This window comes from Phyllostomus hastatus, unplaced genomic scaffold (assembly GCF_019186645.2).
Source record: "Phyllostomus hastatus isolate PE091 unplaced genomic scaffold, TTU_PhHast_1.1 phas_contig_64, whole genome shotgun sequence".
NCBI classification, from domain to species: domain Eukaryota; kingdom Metazoa; phylum Chordata; class Mammalia; order Chiroptera; family Phyllostomidae; genus Phyllostomus; species Phyllostomus hastatus.
The window spans coordinates 11,026,517-11,034,903 of NW_025333928.1; the positions used below are offsets into that span (position 1 = coordinate 11,026,517).

At 44.7% G+C, this 8,387-nt stretch overlaps 1 non-coding gene across 1 annotated transcript; it reads left to right on the forward strand.

Annotated features, from left to right (window-relative positions):
* The first annotated feature begins 4,322 nt into the window (after nt 1-4,322).
* Nucleotides 4,323-4,431, forward strand: LOC123825717. The gene has a single exon (XR_006786943.1). It is a non-coding gene; the product is annotated as a U6 spliceosomal RNA (small nuclear RNA).
* The last annotated feature ends 3,956 nt before the right edge of the window (nt 4,432-8,387 follow it).

Sequence of the window (8,387 nt, forward strand, 5' to 3'; positions counted from 1 at the left end):
TTACTGAATGTATCAGGGTGACTTTGGTTAATAAAATAATATAGGTTTCAGATGTACAATTCTATGATACATCATCTGTATATTGTATTATGTGTTCACCACCCCAAGTCCAGTCTCCTTCCGTCACCGCTTATTTCGCCTTCACTGTCTTCCACCTCCCCCTACCCACCTCTCCTTCCGGTAATCACCATACTCTTGTCTGTGTCTGTGAGGATTTTTTTTCTTAATCTCCTCACCTATTTCACCCAGGCCCTCACCTCCCTCCTCTCTGACAGCTGTCAGTCTGTTCTCTATGAGTCTGTTTCTATTTTGTTTGTTAGTTTATTTTGTTCACTAGATTTCACATAGGAGTGAAATCATATGGTCCTTGTCTTTCTCTGTCTGGCATATTTCATTTAGTATAATACTGTCCAGGTCCATCCACGTTGCCACAAGGGTGAGGTTTCCTTCTTTTTATGGCTGAGTAGTATTCCACTGTATAAATGTACCCAGCTTTTTCATCCTCTCATTTACTGATGGGCATTTGGTCTGCTTCCAAACCTTGGTATTGTAAAAAACACCACAATGAACATGGGGGTGCTTATATTCTTTTGAATTAGCATTTCAGGTTTCTTCAAATACCACCCTGTTCTACATATAATTTCACCCACTGGTCTTAGCATCTATGGATGGTTCTTGCCTACATCATTTGTTACTATTAGTAGGGATTCTACTGACAGGAAAAGCTTTTCCTTCTCCATTTTAAAATTAATATCATATTAACTCATTAATTCCCATTTTATTCAGTTGGTTATAATCTATTGCCAATTATTATTCATTTTGATCCTAAAGCTGTCCCAGATTTAGACGGTGAGAGTCCCTCAGGCTGGCTAAAGTCCTTTGACTCTTCCCCATCATCCTTTGAGTACATTCTTAATTACTTCTGTAAGAAGTTCCATGCTGATCCTGTACTTCCCCTGCACCAGCATGAAATCAACTATTTCTCCACATAGTTCTGTTTTCTTCTAGTGGAGAATGACATTTACAAAGCAAGATCTGAGGGCGGGTGTGTTCATTGCTATCCGAGTGTTACTCCTGCTAGTCGTCTCGGTGGACAGACTAAGAGATATGTTTACACACACACACACATATATAAACATACCCACACACATATCTATTCTATATATGTGCAAGTATATTAGAAAGCATGGCCTCATAACAATATCTCTAATTACAGTCCAATATCACATGGTTTATCTTTGTCTTCTCCCTTCCCACATTCATGCCTCTCTTCTACAATAGTGAGAAGGGAGACCTGGTTCCCACTGTACTCGAAATATTTACCTATTTGCTCAATTCCCTCGTACAATGTATTATCAGTATCCCAACTGAGCCAACTTTGATTTCATAATTTTGAAACTGTGCTATCTAATAGGTTCAAATACAAAACCCATGAAAATTCTTACGACTTAAAACATTTTTAAATTAAAAACCATGTCAAAATTGAATTGGAAATACCCCTATAAACTAATCTTCAAAAAATATATTGCATAGTTCTACCTACTACTAATGTTCTCGAAGAAATGACAGCCAATAACAACAATCTCACCTGGCCCCAGATCCTCGTTTCTAGAATAAATAGCACCCCTCACTAAAAGGAACTTCAGGCTTCTTTGGAGAAATGGTTGATTCCAAGGCCAGGACGAAGAAAGTAAAGGTGAGCTTGGGAGGTGTTATTGCTCCTGAAAACAAGGAAGTACCCAGAAAACGAGGGGACTGTGGCAGGAGGGTGGAAGCCCTGGTATGAGGGGCTCCTGTTGGCCACATCTGAGGTCATTTCAGCATCAAAAAATAACTGTAATTGTTGAAAACAGTGAATAAATTATATTTGTGATTCTATAGTGTTATCCAAAAAGACAGAGGGAGGAGGCTTGCCACTACTGGAGTAAGAACTTGCCACCATCAGCAGCTTTTTATAAAAACTGGTCATTAAAGGAAACTAATGGAACATAAATCCTACCTTTTAGAGCAACTGTCCTTCACCCTCAACTAATATGGAAATCGTTTTTACAGAATAATGCCATAAAATTAGAAAGCTACAATTCTATGATCCCCAGTAAAACAATGAATTCGGGCAAGATCGCCCATGATGGCTAAAACCATAGAAGGTCGTTGGGGATAGGGTGGTTCCGTGGTACCAGAATGATCACTTCCAGATCATCAGCCAATCACAAAGAGGGGAAAGATGTCTTTACCATAAAGCTATCTGGTAGTTTCCTCCTTAAACCAGGGGTTAAACCCGGCATTGCCAGCAGTGAGCAACCTGAATCACCGCCTCCTGGTGTTTTGCGAGTTCTTAGAATCACCTACAGTGCTAACCAAAAAGCTCTTCTCTTCTTGTGATAAGATGCACAGAACATAAAAGTTACCATTTTAACTACTTTAAAGTGGACAACTCTTTCAGTACATTTAGCACATTTAGAAAGTGCCACTTAGTACATTCGAGATTTGGGGCGACCATCACATCTAGGACCTGAACTTTTTTTTATCGCCCCAAACAGAAACTCCATGCCCTCCAGGCCCCTGCAACCCCTCCGCTCTCTGTCTCCGTGGTGTTGGCTATCGCGTAGGAAGGGAATCATACAATATGCAGACTTCTGTGTCTGGCTCATTTCACTTAGCATAAGGTTCTCAAGGTTCAGCATGTTGCAGGGAGTACCAGTCCTTTTTTATGGCTGAGTAACACTTCATTGTAGGATCTCCAAAGTTTTGTTTATCCTTCCACTCACTGATGGACATTTCTGTTGTCTCCACCTTTTGGCTACGTGACTCATGCTGCTAAGGACATTCTTATACAAGATTTTTCTGCATGTGTATGTGTTCATTTAGCTTGGATATATATATACCTGGGAAGGGAATGGCTGGGTCTTATGGTAATGATGTTCAACCTACTGGGAACTATAACTGGAAAAGACACCGGCGTTCGGGCTGCCTGTCACTACCAAATCCAATAAGCAATGACAGTAATTGAATCTTTTATAGGCGCTTTATTCAGATGGCCAGCGATCCGAGAAGATGGTGGGTTCATACCCTAACAAACCATCTTGCTCTCTCTTTCCTGGCCAGATCTTTTATAAGGGGGTTGGGGGAGGGCAAACAAGGTGTCAGCGAAAGCCTTTGAAGTTCAACAGTTGCCTCCAAGGGGGAAGGGTAGTCGCTTGCTTCTTCCTGGTACAGACGTCTCCAAGAGGTCATCTGTTTATTCTTAGGGACCAAGATAGGCCTTATCTGTAGTTACTGAAACAAAAACTTAACATACACATTACTTGCTAGATTTATGACTATTTACCTTAAGCTAAATTTTCCCAAGTCTTAAGCCCCTATCAGAACCACATACCAGGTTTCACAGTGCCTGCCCTATTTTGCATTGCTAGCAGTAAAGTATGAGAGCTCCAATTTCTCCACATCTCCACATTGCTAAATCTTATTCTGCTTTTTATACTATTATCATCATCATCATCATCATTACCATCCTATTGGGTCTGAAGTGGTAATTCATTGTGGTTTTGATTTGCATTTCCCTAGTGAGCAATGAAGTTGAATATCTGTGTGTGTGTGTGTGTGTGTGTGTGTGTGTGTGTATGTGTGTGTGTGTGTCTTTTCACGAGGAAAGTCTATGCAAGTCCTTTGTGCAGTTTTTAATTGGGTTGCCTTTTGTTGTTGATTTTTGATAGCTCTTTCTATATTCTGGATGCAAGTTCTTGATCACATATATGGTTTGAAAATATTTTCTCCCATTCTGTGGATTGCCTTTTTACTGCCAAGTACTAACCTGACTCTTATCAATCCCTGAGATCTGACTTCTAACTTCTCTGCCTTTTGGCTAAGATCAAGTGTAGATCTGACTTCCTGTGTACAGGAAATGCACGGAGAAGGGAACCAGCTAAAAGGCTCTTTAATGAAACCATCAGACCAATCCAAAATGTGGAATACTCCACAAGACAGCTGGCTGTACTCTTCGAAAAGTCATTGATGTGAGGGCAAGGTGGGTGTGGAATGGAGAATTTCTGGGATAATAAAATAAAGAGACAACTAACTGCTACCTGTGAACCTGGGTCAGATCCCAATTTGAACAAAATGAACAAAGTTTGGGGATGAATGGGGAAATTTGATGCCGAGGAATGTCGTTAGTTCATTTAGATTTATAATGGACTTCTGGGTGTTGATGTAGAGACCGAACTTCGGGATACCCATCACACACTTCCATATTGTTCAGAAGGAAAAAAACACACTCAGATATATCCTTTTGTATACAAAGTAAATAATAACAATTAATGGATCCAGTGTTCACTTTGGAAGCACATACACTAAAATTGGAATGATACAGAGAAGATTAGCTTGGCCCTTTGGTGCAAGGACAACACGCAAATGCATGAAGCATTCCATATTTTTCATTTAAGAAAAAGAAGATCAAAATGATGAACAGTAAAATGGCAATAAACACAAATTTATCAACAACTGAATCTAAAAAACAAACTACCCTGGCTGGTGTGGCTCAGTGGATTGAGCACCAGCCTGCAAACCGAAAGTCCGCTGGTTCAATTCCCAGTTAAGGCACATGCTTGGGCTGTGGGCCAGGTTCCCCAGTGTGGGGCACCGGGGCACGCGAGAGGCAACCACCCATTGATGTTTCCCTCCCTCTCTTTCTCCCTCCCTTCCCCTCTCTCTACAAATAAATAAATAAAATCTTAAATTAAAAAAAAAAAACAACTAAGCAAACAAGAAGAACAGGGACAGAACCATGGATATGGAGAGTGTTTTGATGGCCGACAGATGGGAGGGGTGTGGGAGAATGGGAGAAGAGGTGAGGGGATTAAGAAGTACAAATAGGTAGGTACAGAACAGCCATGGGGATGTCAAGTACAGTAGAGGAAAGGGAGTAGCCAAAGGACTTATGTGCTTGACCCATGGACTTGAACAATGGTGTGGGGATTGGCGGCTGCTGGGTGGATGGGGGGAGCAAATGGGGAAAAATTAGGACAATTTTAACAACATAATCAATAAAATATAATTAAAAATAATAACTACTGGATCCAGGTGGTGAAAGAAGAGGGGACATATCACTCTTCAGCGATAAACTCTGACCTCAGTGCTGCTCACCCTCGCTCACTCCGCCCTAGCCACTGGCCCCTCAGAGGGCCTTTGCATGTGCCACTTCCTCTCTGCTTGCTACACGCACTCTTCCTCCAAACACCACGTGATTTATTCTTCTAACTCCTGCAAATACCTGCTCAAAGTTATCACCTCGGCCCTGACCCGTGTGGCTCAGTTGGTTGGGCATCATTCCGCAAAGTGAAAGGTCGCCAGTTTGATTCCTGGTCAGGGCACATGCCTGGATCGCAGGCTCGGTTCCCCAGCTGGAGGGTATGAGAGGCAACCAATCGATGTTTCTCCGTCACATTGATGTTTCTCTCCCTCCCTTTTTCTACCTGTAAAAATAAATTTTAAAAACTAAAAAAAATCTACCATCTGAGTGACATCTTCCCCAACCACCTTATCTAAAACTGCAACCCCTCTCAGCAATACCTATCACTCCTTCCTGCTCCTTCCTTTCTGGTGTCAAAGCCACCCAGTCAGAACCCCCTGGAAGTCTCCTGGAGGCAGTCCAACTTGCTATTGTTAACTCACTGCCATGGAGGAGACAACCCGCCATGGGGAGCCGCGGGTATCTGAGTGAGAGGTTGAGCCTCGTGTTAAGTGATGTGGACTCAGAGAAGGAGGGTTTGCTCTGGAGTGGATGCTGCCAAGAGGTGGGAGTAACCCATGCCTGAGCATCTTAATGATTCTGATCTAGGAGATGAGAAGAGCAAATGGAGGCTGGAGTGTGCCATTGGTAAAGAAGTAGCAGTCATTCATATAAGCCAGAACAAGGACGCTTGGTTATTCCTATGGTTTGGACAATTCATGTTTTCCTTGTTTGGACAGGGTTCTTTTTTTTTTAAGATTTTATTTCTTTATTTTTAGAGAGAGAGGGAGGGAGGGAGAAGGAGGGAGAGAAACATCAATGTGTGAGAGAAACATCAGTTGGCTGCCTCTCACATGCCCCCAACCAGGGACCTGGCCTGCAACCCAGGCGTGTGCCGACTGGGAATCGAACTGGTGACCCCTTGGTTCTCAGGCCAGTACTCAACCCACTGACCACACCAGCCAGGGTGGGTTCTCTTTTGTCTCAAGCATCACAGACACAGGTGGCCAAGACTGATGTCCAGGTTCTAACATTTTTATTCAATAGAACACAGGATTTGCAGTGAGAGCCTGGGTGTGAGGAGCTGCTTTCTCTTTCTCACGGGCATACTGACCTGCTGCACTCATTCTGTACTGCATACCTCCACCACCAGAGCATCAGCTCTAGGGAGCAGGCATTTGCCTGTTTCTTGCTGTGTCCTCAGCTGTTAGACCTGGCCTGGCACAGGATGGGTGGCTGTGATCCATGTAGAATGACTGGAACTTCTAGAAGCATTCACAAGCCTGCCCAGTGCTGCTCCTGCTGCTTGCCTGACTTGGACTCAGGGGGTTCTCACCTCTGTGGACAGACTCTGTCCCAGGGGAGGTGACTGACATGGGTCCCCTTTCTCCAGGGAGGACTCTGACCCAGGGGGACTCCTGCCCAAGAGTGTGGGTGTGGGGTGTGGGGTGTGGTGTGTGGAGTGTGGTCCCATGTGCCTACCTGTCCTGGAGCTGCCTGCCAGGAGCTGGGCCTTTGGACTCAGCATGTGGAAGAGGCCTATGGAAAGACCTGGGTATGAGGAATCTCTCTCCTGAGGCACTAGCCCCACCTCCAGTGGGCTTTGTGACCCTGGCCAGACTCTCTTCGCCTCCGGGTCTGTCTCCCCATGACCTCAGGTGACCAAAGGGACCCTTCACATTCCAAAAAATCAGTGCCTATTTGTGCTGGTTAATATGAAGACAGAGTGTGTCAGAGCTGCATACAGGCAGGTGTCAGCTCCCTGTCCACCATCAAGCAGGTGCCCACCACTCACTCCTGGTGCTCCTGGCCCTGAGCTCAGGGGTCAGGAAGCAGGGTAGGCAGGACGCACTCCCCACTCAGTTAGGGTGAGGCGCAAGGACCACTGATTCACTAAACAAGTACTTTGAGGGTGCGTGGTCCGTGCAGTCCTGACTGTTTGGGATGCTTGGAATACACCAGCACATAAAATTAAAGTGAGCCCTGGCTGGTGTGGCTCAGTGGATCTAGTGCTGGCCTGCAAACCAAAGGGTCACCGGTTCGATTCCCAGTCAGGGCTCATGCCTGGGTTTCCGGCCAGGTCCCAAGTTGGGGGCGTGCAAGAGGCAACCACATACTGATGTTTTTCTCCCTCTCTTTCTTCCTCCCTTCCCCTTTGTCTAAAATAAATAAATAAAATCTTTAAAATGTGTGTGTGTGTGTGTGTGTGTGTGTATACAGAAAATTTATTTAAAAAAAATAAACCAGCCTTGGCTGGTGTGGCCCAATGGATTGTGTGCCAGCCTTCGAACTAAAAGGTCACCAGTCTAACTCCCAATCAGGGCACATGCCTGGTTTGTGGGCAGGGTCCCCAGTTGGGGGCATGTGAGAGGCAATCAATCGAAGTATCTCTCTCACATCAATGTTTCTTTCTCTCTCTTTCTCCCTCCCTTCCCCTCTCTCTGAAAATAAATAAAATCTCTTTAAGAAATTAAAAAATAGCGCTCTCCACTGGGGGGGGGGGTGGCCATTCCATCCCTACTTCCCCACAGAAACTAGTCTGTCTCTGTGCATGTGTTTTTTCTCGCGTGTTTATCATCGAGCCATCCACAGCATTCCGTGGTCACTGCTGGCCAGTGACCCACGCGCAACAGCTGGCGCCCAATGTAGGGCAGCGATTCGGGACCACAGAGGTGGGACCCCGTTCGAGACCACTTGGAACCAGCGGCTACGAGCCGTCGCTGTGGACAACGCATCAACTTCGGGTGGATTTGCACGCTAACAGCCCAGAATTAGTCCAACAGGCTCAAATAGATCAGGAGATCCTGACCCGCCTTTCTGCAGTTGAATCAGCACTGGACTGGATTGGCGAACGCCAGGACGCTCTCGTGACTCGTCAGCACCTAACCTGTGACCCTGGTTTCTCCAGACTGTGTGTCACACCGCTACAGTGGAATTCCAGCCAACATACTTTGACTGATATACAACATCACTTGAGGGGAGCTTTCTCCACTAACTTAAAAGGACAAATTGATAAATTGCAGTTGGAGTTACATCAGCAGCTGCAGGACATTCAACGTTTAACCAAACAGGACATTTTTCGAGCCCTTAATGAAAATATTAATTGGCTGAATCCTAAAACATGGTTTGATGGAATTAATTTGAGAATTTGGGTTTTCGGAGC